Source organism: Mus musculus, chromosome 9 (assembly GCF_000001635.26).
Source record: "Mus musculus strain C57BL/6J chromosome 9, GRCm38.p6 C57BL/6J".
NCBI lineage: Eukaryota > Metazoa > Chordata > Mammalia > Rodentia > Muridae > Mus > Mus musculus.
In genome coordinates, this window is record NC_000075.6 from 97,135,067 (window position 1) to 97,148,451 (window position 13,385).

Below are 13,385 nucleotides of genomic sequence, written 5' to 3' on the forward strand. Positions count from 1 at the left end.
TTTGTTGCCCTCTTCTGCCATGCAGGTATACATGCAGATATAGAGCACTCATTACTTTAAAAACTAAAAACAAACCAGAAAACCTCAGTGTATTAATTTGCTCTCTATGATAGATTAATCATGAATTGTTACAGACTTCAAGTCTGGTCAGCACTAAGTAACCTTAATTTATGTCATTTTTCTTTGACTCCATTGAGAGATGGGTCATTCATTGTACCACTGGCCAACTTGATTTATTTCATTATTGAAAGTCCCTAACTTCCATTTTCTACATTGGATTCTGTGTCATGATCCCTTTTCTGTCCCACCAGAACATCCCAACATCCCCAGGACTCTGCTTAGTTCTGTCCTTTTGCCCTTCTGGTGAAAGCAAAAACATTATTATTATGTATATATATATTTATGATAAGGAGAACAAAGTGATGAGAAGAATGAGAAAAAAGAAGAAAACGGGCGGCTGGCCAACGTGGGAGGAACAAGGTAGCCCAGAAAAAGATGAGAAATATCAGCAGGCTTTCCCCACCCAGACTCAGCAGCAGACAGCTCAGGAGCTCCTCCTAACCTCCAGAGATGGTTGGCTGCAGGGTGAGGCTGTTTTTCCTATCCCCAACTGGTTTTCTGATGGCCAGCAGGAATGTAGCACTGGGCCAAACACAGGGAGTCTTTATTTCTCTTGACCCATGATACACACTGCCACAGGGAACCACAGTGCCAGAAACAGTTTTAAGAGGGAAAGAAGCAGACAAATAGCTGGGAGGGAGTGGCCAATACTTCAGGCAGGTAGCCAGTGATTCAGGAGAGTGGTGCAGTGGTCCCTAGAGGTTCACCAACTTCACAGGATCCCCTTTGACTGATGAGAAAGAATATCTCTGTCTGAGAGACATGATACAATTCCTGCCCTTAGCGAACGGGCAGCTTAAGAAGGAAGAGAAGCACCCAGCACTCCCAGCTTAGTGCTCTCTGTTCTCAGGGATGCCCCAGTTACCCTTGAGAAAGTTCCAGCCAGTGTGATTTCACAACAGTTCAATACACACTCCAGGATATGGTGAGCTTGTGCGCGAAAATAACTTGGGTACCTTGCCATGTCTAAAAATTCTTAGGCACCCTTTATTTCAAGAGCCTACAAGGTAATGGTTTTGGTCCAAATGCACATGAGAATTTAGTTTTTAAATTTAAAAAGCACTCTAGATCAACAGGGGAAATGTGAATTTCTTTCTTTAACATGATTTTATTAGATTTATTTGTTAATTAATTTCAGGTGTGTGAGTGTTTGCCTGAGTGTATGGATGTGTGCCTTGTGCATGCATGCCAATGGATGGTTGTGAACCACCAGATGGGGGCTGGGAATTGAACCCAAGTCATCCGCAAGAACAGCACATTGTCTAAGCTGCTGAGCTACCTCTTAGACCAATGTGAGTTTAGATATCCCACCTTCAAATTTATGGTATAGATAATAACTTATCACTTATTGGTTGTAGATATATTTTGAGGAAATTGCCTATAGATAATTTGATGGTTGTACAAGTTATGTAGCATACACTTAAACATAATAAGGTGTCTATTGTGTCACTGGTGGATACAACGTTAGAGGATCACCATCACCACCATCACCACCATCACCATCATTATCAGCATCATCATGACCACCACCATCTGCACAGTCCATTGTTGGCTGAGATGCTTTTACATGATGAATAATTGTACTTGGCTCCCCTACCTAACTCTTTTAATATTTAACATTTTAAAAAAGATTTTATTTATTTTATGTATGTGAGTACACTGTAGCTGTTCTCAGACACATCAGAAGAGGGCATCAGATCTCATTACAGATGGCTGTGAGCCACCATGTGGTTGCTGGGAATTGAACTCAAGACCTCTGGAAGAGCAGTCAGTGCTCTTAACTGCTGAGCCCATCTCTCCAGCCCCCTACCTAACTCTTTTGAATTTAAATGGATGGATCAAAAACTTTAAATATGAAAATCAAATCAAGAGAATCGGAGAGCAAGTCAAAGCATGCAAGAAAATATTTGCAAACTATTGTCATATACAAACCATGTTGTGGCTTGGATCTAGAATGATAACTCCCTTCCCCCCACCTCCCCGACCCCCTGCACCAGAAGCTCTTGTGTTTGAATTCTTGGTCCCAGCTGGTGATACGGTTGGAGGAGGTTGTGGAGTCTTGCCAGAGGAAGTGTGCCACTGTGGGCAAACCTTTGAGTTTTACATCCTGGCTGGACTTCTTATGTGCTCCTGACTGTAGATGAAACGTGACTGGCTGCCTTCTGTTCCAGTGGCCATGCCTTTCCACAAGGATGGACTGTATTTCTTTGAGCTGTAATTCATTAACCAAATTAATGCCTCTTCCCTTAAGTTGTTTCCTGACAGGAATTTGGCCCCAGCAACAAGAAAATAGAAGACTGTTTATTATCGAAGATGTTTAAGTTTAGATATGAAGGTTATCTTTAAAAGGCCCATATGTTGAAGGCTTGGTCCCCATTGACAGTTTTTTTTTTGTTTTTTTTTTTAATTATTGTTGTTGATTTCTATGACAGGGCCTTACTCTGAATTCCTGGCTGGTTTGGAACTCACTGTGTAACGTGGACTGGTCTCAAACTCAGAATTCTCTTGCTTCAGTCTCCAGTGCTGGAGTTACAGGTATAAGCCATCATGAGTCTTGGCTCGTTGGTATGTGGCTTGGATCCATTTGAGAGTTTATTGAATGGTGAGATTTCTATCCTAATCAGAGGATGGGTCCACTGATGGGCTCGTGACTTACAGCATTACCAGAAGATTGTGCAACTAGTAAGTAGGGAGGTCGGAGGAAGTAGGTTATGGGGACATGTCTTTGAGAGCTGTATCTTGTCCTAGCCTTCCCTTCCTTCCCATTTTCCCCTTCTCTAGCCCTCTTTCCCCTTTCTTCTCTCCTCCTCTCCCTTCCCGCTCCTCTTTCTTTCTTTTCTTTAAATATTTATTTATTTATTTATTTATTTATTTATTTATTATATGTAAGTACACTGTAGCTGTTTTCAGACACTCCAGAAGAGGGCGTCAGATCTCATTACAGATGGTTGTGAGCCACCATGTGGTTGCTGGGACTTGAACTCAGGACCTTAGGAAGAGCAGTCAGCGCTCTTAACCGCTGAGCCATCTCACCAGCCCCCCACCCCCACCCCCTCCCCACTCCTCTTTCTTGTCTCCCTCTCTGTTTCCTGACTACCTTCAGGTGAGTACCTTTCCCATCACATTCTCCTAACCTTATAAAAGCCTGTCAACGTCATGCCTAAAGCCACAGATCCAGGTGACCTTAGACTGAAACCTCTGAAAAGGAGATCCATAATCAATTCTTCATCCCTTACAATGATTCTTTCTGGGTACTTTCCCATGAATACCCAGCCATGAAGCACTAACACAAAAGTATATGAAGAACTCTTAAAACTCAACTCAACAATAAAAAAAAAAATCATTTGTTCAACTCATTCTAAAAAGTGAGGGTAAGGCGTGACACCAGAGAAGATAGTCAGATGGAAGTTAGGCACACAAACAGATATTCTAGAAAGGACAAAACTCAGCAGACAGTAAGGAGAACTGTTGCCAGTGGTCACGGGTTAGAAAAGGGTAAACAGGCAGAACACGGGGTTTGTGCCCACTCTATATGACAGGACAATGAGGGGCATGTGACAGTACACATCATCCAAATCCATAGACTATAGAGCCTCGTGAGTGAATGCCAACGTCAGCTTTGAACACTGGCCCACGACAACGTGTTGGCTTGTTTTAACAAATATGTGGCTGTGGTGTAGGAAGTTGATAGTGGAATGTAGCTGATATGTGTGACCTTTGTGTTTTTTATTGTCCTGACTTAAAAACATCTATTAAAAATTAACCCACATGAAAACAAAGCCATAAAGCCAAGAAGAATTATTAATAAAATTTTAAAAAACTTAGTTAATTCCAGCAGGTGGGTATGTCAATAAATTCTGACTTGTCCAGAAAGTGAAATTGTACTCAACAATGAAAACAGAATGAAGAAAACCTGGGGCATGTTGGCTCAGGCCTGTAATTCTAACTTTTCAGGAGACTGAGGCAGAAACATTGACACTTCAAGGCCAGTCTGGGCTACTGTGAGTTCAAGGCCTGCTGGAGGAACTTAGTGAGACCCTATCTCAAACTACACAGGGGAAAGCTGGTGGCGGCTGTAGCTCGGGTGGAGCAATTCCATACAACCCATACAACTTGGTACCCCAAAATTCATGGAAGGGTACCCTTGAAGTGGCTATATTTTACTGTATATGATTTATGTAAAATTTGGCTAAAAATTATATAATAAAAGTTTACAATAAAACTTGAAAGATTAAAAAAAAAAACAAATACATAATTGTGTGATATGGAACCTCACTTAAACATAGCCTAAAGCTGTAAGAGAAAAAAACTGAAAAATTCAATTATAGAAATAAAGGTTTTCCTCTTTGGTGGAGGAAAAAAATGTTTGCAAAGTAGAAAAAGAACAAGCTAGAAAAAAGATCTGCAGGTTGGCTTCTTCGTTTCCTAAGTAATCCTCTTGGGATAAGGCACTAGAACAAGGCTATCTCGTGTTAGGACCAAAGCGACTGATGTCAGTCACACCACAAGTCAGTGTCAGATCTCACTTGGGAAGTTTACTGGGGTGGGGGGTGGGGTATGCGGAGGCTGCTGCTGACTGAGGGTGGAAGGGAACCAGAGGACCCAGAGGACGGGAGAGGAGGTGCTGGCCTTTTATAAGGGGATGTAGCCCAAGTGCATGAGGAGGATTTGGGACCCGTGGCAACTGTGGCAGCTAGTGATGACATATGTCCTAGGATGATGCTGTCCCTAGGTCCCTAGATCCCTAGGTCCCTGACAGCAAGCTGGTAGAGATTCCTGGTTGCTAACATCTTGGCTCAACTGGAGCCTGGGAGGGCAGTAGGGCCCTTCAGTTCTGATGAGTGAGAACAGTGACAGGAGCTGGGGCTGGGCTAATCATGGACAAGAGGCTTCCTGGAGAATGTGGTTGGCAATCATGGAGTCTGTTTTATTTGCATAATTCCTCACCAGAGACAGAACTATGCAACCAAATTAAACTTTGGCTTCTTTCTTCCTTTTTGATGGGGGTCTTCTCTTGTAGCATAGGCTAGCCCCTAACTCAAAATCCTTCTGCCTTAGCCTCCTTAATAGCTGGGATTAGGGGTATGTGCTAATAATGTCTGGCTCTCACCTTTCCTTGCAGACTACTGTTGTATCTCCAGTGTAGCCATTGCTGCTGCAGCTGCTACTGCTGAGCTCGCATGCCTGGGTTTAGGGTGTGCACACCTATCAAGGCCGAATAGGGAAACTCTGGAATGGGAGAGGATTTTCATTTCTTTTTTTCTCCTTCTGGGTCTTGATCAAGATGAAGAAAAACATCTTTTTTTCTTTTGAGTTGGATTCCCCAAATCAAATCACAGAGAAGAAAGAGATGGAAAACTCCACTGAGCTGGGTGTCCTCCCCCGCCTTAGCCTGAAGGCTTCTAGAAACCTAGTTTCTGATTAACCAGAGCCTAGTCCCAGATTAGACTCGATGACTCGACAGATCACACGTGTAGCCTGGACTCCTTCCCTCATGGCAACTCTTTCTGCTTTCTAAATAAAGATAGCTTAGCTTCTAGATCAAGGTCGATCGGCTAGAATAACACGCAGGCCTGGTTGGATGCTGGTGTCCTAGTGTTGGGGCAACCTATGGTCTTCGGCTCACTTGACATTATGTTTCATCTCTGAGGGCAGACAGCCAGGTGGCCTTGGTTCTGGCTTCTCTTAGGGGGAGTCCCTTGTCCCTGTAACCCAAAGATTCTTCTCTAGGTCTTGGGGCCAGGCTGATTTCCTCTGTTGTGGGGTATCCACCAGAGAAGACTGCTCCAATGTGGACTTAAGCCAATGGAAAGTCTTTATTAGCCAACCAGTGATTACACTGGATGTTCAGGATTCCAGTGTAGCCCCAAGCCTTTCTCAGGGTGAGCTTTTAAGCACATAAACTATGTCCTGGGTTGACATACTTCAGTTAACAAGAATAGTTAGCCAGATGCAGAACTATGGAAGCCAGAAGGCAAGGTTAGTACATTTAGAGGCTTTCCCAGGACTATGGACTTTGATGGATTAAGTCTTTGTTTTAGTTCTAGCCTGTGGTGTTTTCTACATTCCCAGTTTTATGGCCTGAATGGTACTTATTGATAGATGATTTCTCCTCGGGTGAAATGGGCCAATTCAAGACAGATTAGATTATATCAAAGGCAGGTTTATTGGGAATCTGCTCTCAGGTGAGTTCACTGGCCCCAAGGATTGAGGCCAGGGGAGTTGCCATGGGGAGAGAAGGGGAGGGAGAGAGGAAAGAGAAAGAGAGAAAGGGTGAGATCTCAGAGAGAGAAGAAAAGGAGGAGGAGAGACCAAAAAACGTCTGGATTATATAGGGAGGAGCCTCTGGGGGAAGGGCAGCCCAGCCCCTGGGCTGGAGAAGTCAAGGTTGGAGACAGAGTATGATGTGTAGGGACTGAGGGGTGCTGGGAGAACCTGGAGGCCAGGTTTGCTTTGACATGTAAAATGTGCACCTCAGTCCCTTGTTCTGGGTCCAGAAAGCAAACACTTTAATCATGGAGTCATTTGTGCTAAGATCTGGGGGCCTACTTAGGTCTGGGGCCCTGTTCCACCTTCCTCAGAGCTATCAATGGTGCTGAGCTACTGAAGTCACTGAAACCTGGACGTCTGTCTTAACTTTCTGGGTAGCATGGTGTGACAAGCTAGGTGTCGAGGTGAGGCCTGCCCTATTCTGTGCAGTGGATAGACAAGTAATCAGGGTCTAAGGTGTCCTGCTGTGAAAAAGGAAATGAGTCAGGTGTGGAGGTTGGGAAGGAGCCATGGGATTGTTATTGGCATTTTAGTACAAAGCCTAGGGCTACCTGTCTTCAATATGCCAATTAAAGAGACAAGAGACAAGTAATAGTGGAGAAAAAAAAAGCAGACAAAGGGGTTCAGTGACCCCCAAGTTCATATTCAGGGTTGTAACATGAGGTTGAGGTTCAAAGAGAGTGTAAGAGGTATGCATGCCTACATTGTCCTGGTCAAGATGTGGTCCCATCCATCACTGACCCACCATTGTTGAGGCTCTACTCTCTACATCAAGGTGGTGGCAACATGTCAGAAGTGTGTGATATCTCTTCCTGGGAAGTATGCACCAATTCATGTGGTCTATTGTTTCAAGGGAGAGGCATGTCTGTCATTAGAATAATCTTTGATCTTGCTAGTATGGTTTTAGAAGTCAGAGGAAGTACCTAGTGGAGGAGATGAGAGAGATTCCTGAAGGAGGTGATGAGGCAGACAGGCAGGTAAGGCTGGGGACTCTGGTGAAGGAGTAGCCTATGTGGTAGCAGGAGGCAGAGTGAGGTTGGTACCCTCAGCCAGGGCAACCTCCTTTCTTCTATATTTGTCAGCAGCAGCTCCTTGGTCTCATTGGCTAGCTCCCCTGCCCTCCAATACCCTGTTCTGCCTCTCTAAGCTCTAGTGCAAAAAGGAGTCATCAACACAACCAGCATTTAACAGCTCTACAGTTTCTGAGGCCAGTGTCTCAGAGCAGCTTAGCTAGGTGCTTCTGGTTAGGATTGCTCTGTGAAGTCACCGGCAAGATGTTCCTCCAGCCAGTTTTCTTGAAGTTTGACTCAGGCCAGAGAATCTGCTTCCAAACTCATTTGGTTGTTAGCTTCAGTTTTTCTCCACAGCTATGGAAAGAGAGTAGGTGTGTGTGTGTGTGAGAGAGGGGGTGGGGGGAGGGAGAGGGAGAGAGAGAGGGAGAGGGAGAGAGGGAGATGTTGAGGGGGAGGGAGAAAGAGAATGAGAAAGAGAGAGATTAACATATTAAAGAAGCAAATTTGACAGAAGGATTGGAAATCCTTGCCCACTGTACTACATAAATCAAAATAGAACATGCTGGAGAAGAGCCTGAGAGATCTGGAGAAGATATATTCCCTGTAATGACCTCTAAAGGACTGGAACTCAAGGTGTTAGAACTTTTGAACCTCTGTGTTTCCCAGTTCTGTGGTTCATTTCTATCTTTTTGAGTGCCTTCTTTCTTAAAAAGATGCCTCTCTTTTTATCGCTATCCACGTATCCCTGGTCTAACTTGTTATCTTGGCACACAACTTACAAATCTCAATGGTGCCCCTCTGGATTCTGATTTGCACCTATAAAAATAGGGCTGTCATAAAATGGTATCTAACTTTTATTGGAGTGAGTCACACACACACACACACACACACACACACACACACACACACACACACAAAGGGTGCAGGGAACACAATATTGGTACAATAGAGCATGAGACTACAAAAATGTGATATCATCTTGGAGACTGGGTACCTCACAGCCTATGGTTAGACTGGGTTCCATCACGTGCGATGCTAGGTGTAACGGCACACATACGTGGTTCTTAGACACCAATGCCTCTTCTCTAACTGGAGTCCATTAGCACTGGACTGGTCTCTCAGAAAGGTAGTTGTTTTGGTGCCAGACAGCTGGCTCAGCAGGTCAAGCACTTGCTGGCAAGCCTGAAAGACTGAGTTTGTTCCCTGGAACTCATATGGAGGAAGGGGCGGCAGATCCTCACAAGTTATCCTCTGACCTCTACACACATTCAGTGGCACATACATGCACACACAAGCACACACACTCAATAAAGGAATGTATGAAATGAAAAAAATTTTAAGTTAGTTATTACCTCTTCTCCTTCTCAGTGAGTGAGGTCTTTGTCTTGGTCTCACGCCCTTTGTCTTTTGTTTACAGAAGTTTTTACATCTCATTTCTTTCCCTGGGGGATGTGGGACCCATTCAGAACCAATGAATGGCCTAGTCGCCAACTCAGTTAACAAACTGTGACTACCTTTCTTTTGTAAGCCTAGGTTGAGACAGGGGCTCTTGAATCATCCAACTTCAAAACATCAAGATGGTTTTCATCAAGAGGCAACAAAGACTGCTCTCGGAGAGGGGCACATCTGATGTGCTGGGAAGGATGCCTGCTTAGACCCCTGATGAACCTGGCTCTATCACTGGCCAAGGTCCTTCGCTTCTCTGAGCTTTGATTTCCTTATCTGTAAACTGAGTTGTTCTGCAGATTAAACAAGGCAATCCACGCAGAGTCTGATGTTTTTTTTTCCACTGATTGCATTGGCTTTAACACTATCAATATCATCTGATTTCAAGGTCCAACTTAATAGTTCTATTTCAAATCTCTTTTTGTGTGTGTGTGTGTGTTGGTGTAAGTGCACATGTGTGTGTATGCCTGTATGTGGTGAGTGGGTGGGTATGTATGTATGTATGTATGTATGTAGTGTTTGTGTGGGGTATGATTTCTGTATTCTTCTCTAGTGCTCTCTCCTTTTTGAAGCAGGGTCTCTTATTGAATTAACCCTATAGCTCATTTGGCTCAGGTAGATGGTTGACCAATGAGTCCCAGGCACCCACCTGTTTCCTTCCACCTGACATAGCTCTGGGGTGACAGACACTCACTATAGTGCCTGGCTTGTTAAGTAGGCACTGGGGATCTGAGCTCGGGTCCTCACGCTATCACCCTTCCTCCTCTTTATTTGAAATCCATTCTGTTTGATAATGAAATAGACTGTTGAGCCAACATGTCACAACTTAGTATTTCTTGGCCATTGCTTTGTGTTCCTGTTGTGCCTCTCTTCATGGTCAGATTTTCAATTCATTGCCTTTTTACTAAAATGTCTCTAACAAAGCCCAGTATGAGCCAGGACATACAGGAGTCAATAATTAGATACTTTTTTCATGGTAGTAGGCATTTCTGGGAAGCTGGCTGGGAGTGGGTTTCTTGTTCTGAGTTCAGAAACTTCTTGGGGAAGCCAAGAAAGGTACGAGAAGAACAAACCTGTCCATCAGAGTCAAGCATACACTTCTCTGCATGTCATACATTTCTTTACATGTTACTTGCTTTGATGTTGTTGGGCTTTCTACCTAACTGCTACAATCCCCATTTCAGCCAGCAAAACAACAGAAAATGATTGTTAAGCCAGATTGGATTTTGTTTTTTTTAAAGAATGTAGGAATGAGTTTTATTTCTGTGAAAGAAAATAAGCTCTTGTCCTTCAAAATTCTGCTTAAAATATACCAGTCTAATAGTAATCTGAATGTATAAGCAGCTCTTCCTACAAGACAGAGATGTTATTATTAGAAACAACAAACAAAAACCCAACCAACCAATCCCCAAAAGGTAAGTGTTCATTGGTTTGCCACACTTGACAACATGTTTATCAATGTGGAGACATTTTCTAATACGGGAAGAATGGTTTTGTTAAAGCATCAGCATTGTGGAATCCAGTGGCTGGCTACAAGTGCTATTTTTAGGGACTTTGTGACCTGTGTAAACGTGTTGACAGCTCCAGTGTCTAGTTACCAAATGTGAATATAAAGCTAGTCCTTATTTAAAAGCTAAACTCATTATGAAGTTGACCTCCAAGGCCGGGCTGATGAGTGCTCGTTCCTTATATAAAACCTGGCAATGCAAGCTGGAAGGGCATCCATTCCATTCCATTCCACACTACGTGTACTGTCAGAAGCCTTTGGAAGGATACTGCGGAAACATTCTGGCATTGACTTTAGGACTGGGTCACTTTGTGGGTAAATGATGAGACCTAGGAAGGGGCTATCTTCTTGAAAACTTCCTACTCCAGAATTAAGATGTGCAAGGGGTCTGTTGATCACTTCCAAGAGTCAGTAGGTCCTAGGTTAAGCAACTTCACCTTGTTGAACTAAGAAACTAAGTTGACCCAAGAAACTTGGTGTCTCGGGAGGAGGAGATGAGGGTTGGCCACTCATTGGGCAACAAGCTGAGCCATCAGTGATGGTGAGGAAACTTTGGTTCCTGAAGCCAGCTTGGAGTGCTAAGGAAATAGAATGAATGGTGAAGAAAGACGTAGTTAGAACAGATGTCTCTCCAGGAGCGTGGCAGAGTCAGATAGCTGGTGGCTTTTGAGGAGCGATATCACTGCAATGACATCCTTGTCTATGATCTCTTTAGTTCTTTCTCAAGCTGCCCACAGCTGAGCACAGTGGCTTTAGGGATGCACAAAAGGAGAGGAGCCCATGCCAGCACCCAAATTATACCTCTCTTTTGAAAGAAGACTCCAAACAGTCAGAAGGGAATCCTTCTGTCCTATTCTGGGCCTGTAAGACTCCTTCTGTGAAGCCTTGTGCCCTCCTAAAGGGCTCAAGGGTCTGTCTGGCATGCCCTGGAGACCACTCCACATTGCAAATGACAAACAGCAAGGGATGTGACTTGTGCAGTTTCCTTCCTTTTCAGGAAGTGCCTGGGGGTAAACTGAGGCTCTGACTATCTTGGACAATTGCAAAGATTTGTGAATGAATAATTTTAGTCAATGTGAGGTCCTGCTTACTCATCCCCACAGGAGGTCCAGCACAGAGCCTTGTCTTGAGAAAAGCCCCTTGCTGACTTGCCTTGGAGGTGGGTGAGATGTTACAGCAAGCTTTGCCACCTCTTGTCAGGTGTATGCATCTGAGGTCACCACCTCAGCAGGAGGAGCAGAGGTGGAGTTCAGTGTCAGACATAGTGAGGGGTTCACATAGAGCTTTTCTGAGGGCCACTAGATCTTCTGAGGAAGATTGAAAGGCTTAAGCCATGGTCAAGTAGATCATGTGAAACTGTGGTTGTCAAAATCCAGAAAGATGTTAATGGAGAAGAGGGGCCACTACTGGGTTAGGAGAAGTTAGTGGCACATTGTCTGCGGATAACTCAAAAAAGCAATACAAATAAAGTCAGTGTGGCCTCTACCATTGTTTGGAGCGTTGATTCTAAAGGGTCGCTGATGAAGAGTGCCTCTCTGTTGGCTAGGTGCTTCTGTCCTTGACAGATCATTGTCTCTGTCCTGTGGGGTCCATCTGTGGTTTGGAAGATTAGCACTTCTGTAGCCCTGCTTTACAGGTACTGGGCCTGTGCTCATTCGTCTGAGGTGCTTGAACCGAAATGAGCCATGGTGGCTTTAGGAAAATGAAAAGAGGGAGTGGCTTCTATGGAAGGTTGGCCCTCGGGGTCAGTCAAATGCCTGGGTCCTGAAGCTTCAGTAAGGGAAGCAGTCTGTCCCTCTCTGTGTGTAAACTAGTCTGATTTGGATTTTTTGTTGTTGTTGTTACTGGCAACAGAAAGTTTCAGCTTTTATAAATACCCTTTCTGGGCCCCAGGACAGCAAACCCTTGCATCATTTGGCTGTGTGCAAAATGTGTGCTGATTTCCACCTAGGGGCAGCACTGGAGGCTGTGATTGCTAAAGTTTTTGACTTTGGTGACCCCTGTCATCGCAGAGCAAATATGCACTGGCAGGTCACAGAGACACCTTCTGTATGCAACAGGACTCAGTCAAAAGCTGCTTGGCCCCCATCCAAGGCAAGTGTTTACAGAAGTTACCTAAAGCACATAACTAGAGAGCTTGGGCAAGGACCTGAACTAGGAAGGCAAGGGTTTTCGTTGTTATTGTTGTTGTTGTTTTTTGTTTGTTTGTTTGTTTGTTTTGAGACAGGGTTTCTCTGTGTAGCCCTGGCTGTCCTGGAACTCACTCTGTAAACCAGGCTGGCCTCGAACTCACAGAGGTTCGTTTGCCTCTGCTTCCCTGAGTGCTGGGATAAAAGGTGAATGTTACTGCTGCCCAGCTGGAAGATGGCTTTTTAAAAAAAATTTAGGTATTTTCTTCATTTACATTTCAAATGCTATCCCAAAAGTCCCCCATACCCTTCCCCTCCACTCCCCTCCCCCCTCTACTCCCACTTCTTGGCCCTGGCATTCCCCTGTACTGAGGTATGTAAAGTTTGCAAGACCAAGGGGCCTCTCTTCCCAATGATGGCCGACTAGGCCATCTTTTGATACATATGCAGCTAGAGTCAAGAGCTCCGGGGTACTGGTTAGTTCATAATGTTGTTCCGCCGATAGGGTTGCAGATCCCATTAGCTCCTTGGGTACTTTCTCTAGCTCCTCCACTGGGGGCCCTGTGTTCCAGCCAATAGCTGACTGTGAGCATCCACTTCTGTGTTTGCCAGGCACCGGCATAGTCTCACAAGATACAGCTATATCAGGGTCCTTTCAGCAAAATCTTGCTAGTGTATGCAATGGTGTGGAAGATGGCTTTTGAGTGATATTCTAGATCATGAGAGAAGGAAATCTCTGAGCCAGCATCATATGTGATCATCCTATGTATCTGCTTAGTGTACTGGCTCTCACCCTTCCTAACACTGCCACCCTTTACCTCAGCTCCTCATGTTGTGGTGACCCCTAACCATAACATGATTTTCACTGCTACTTCATAACTGTCATTTTGCTACTGTTAT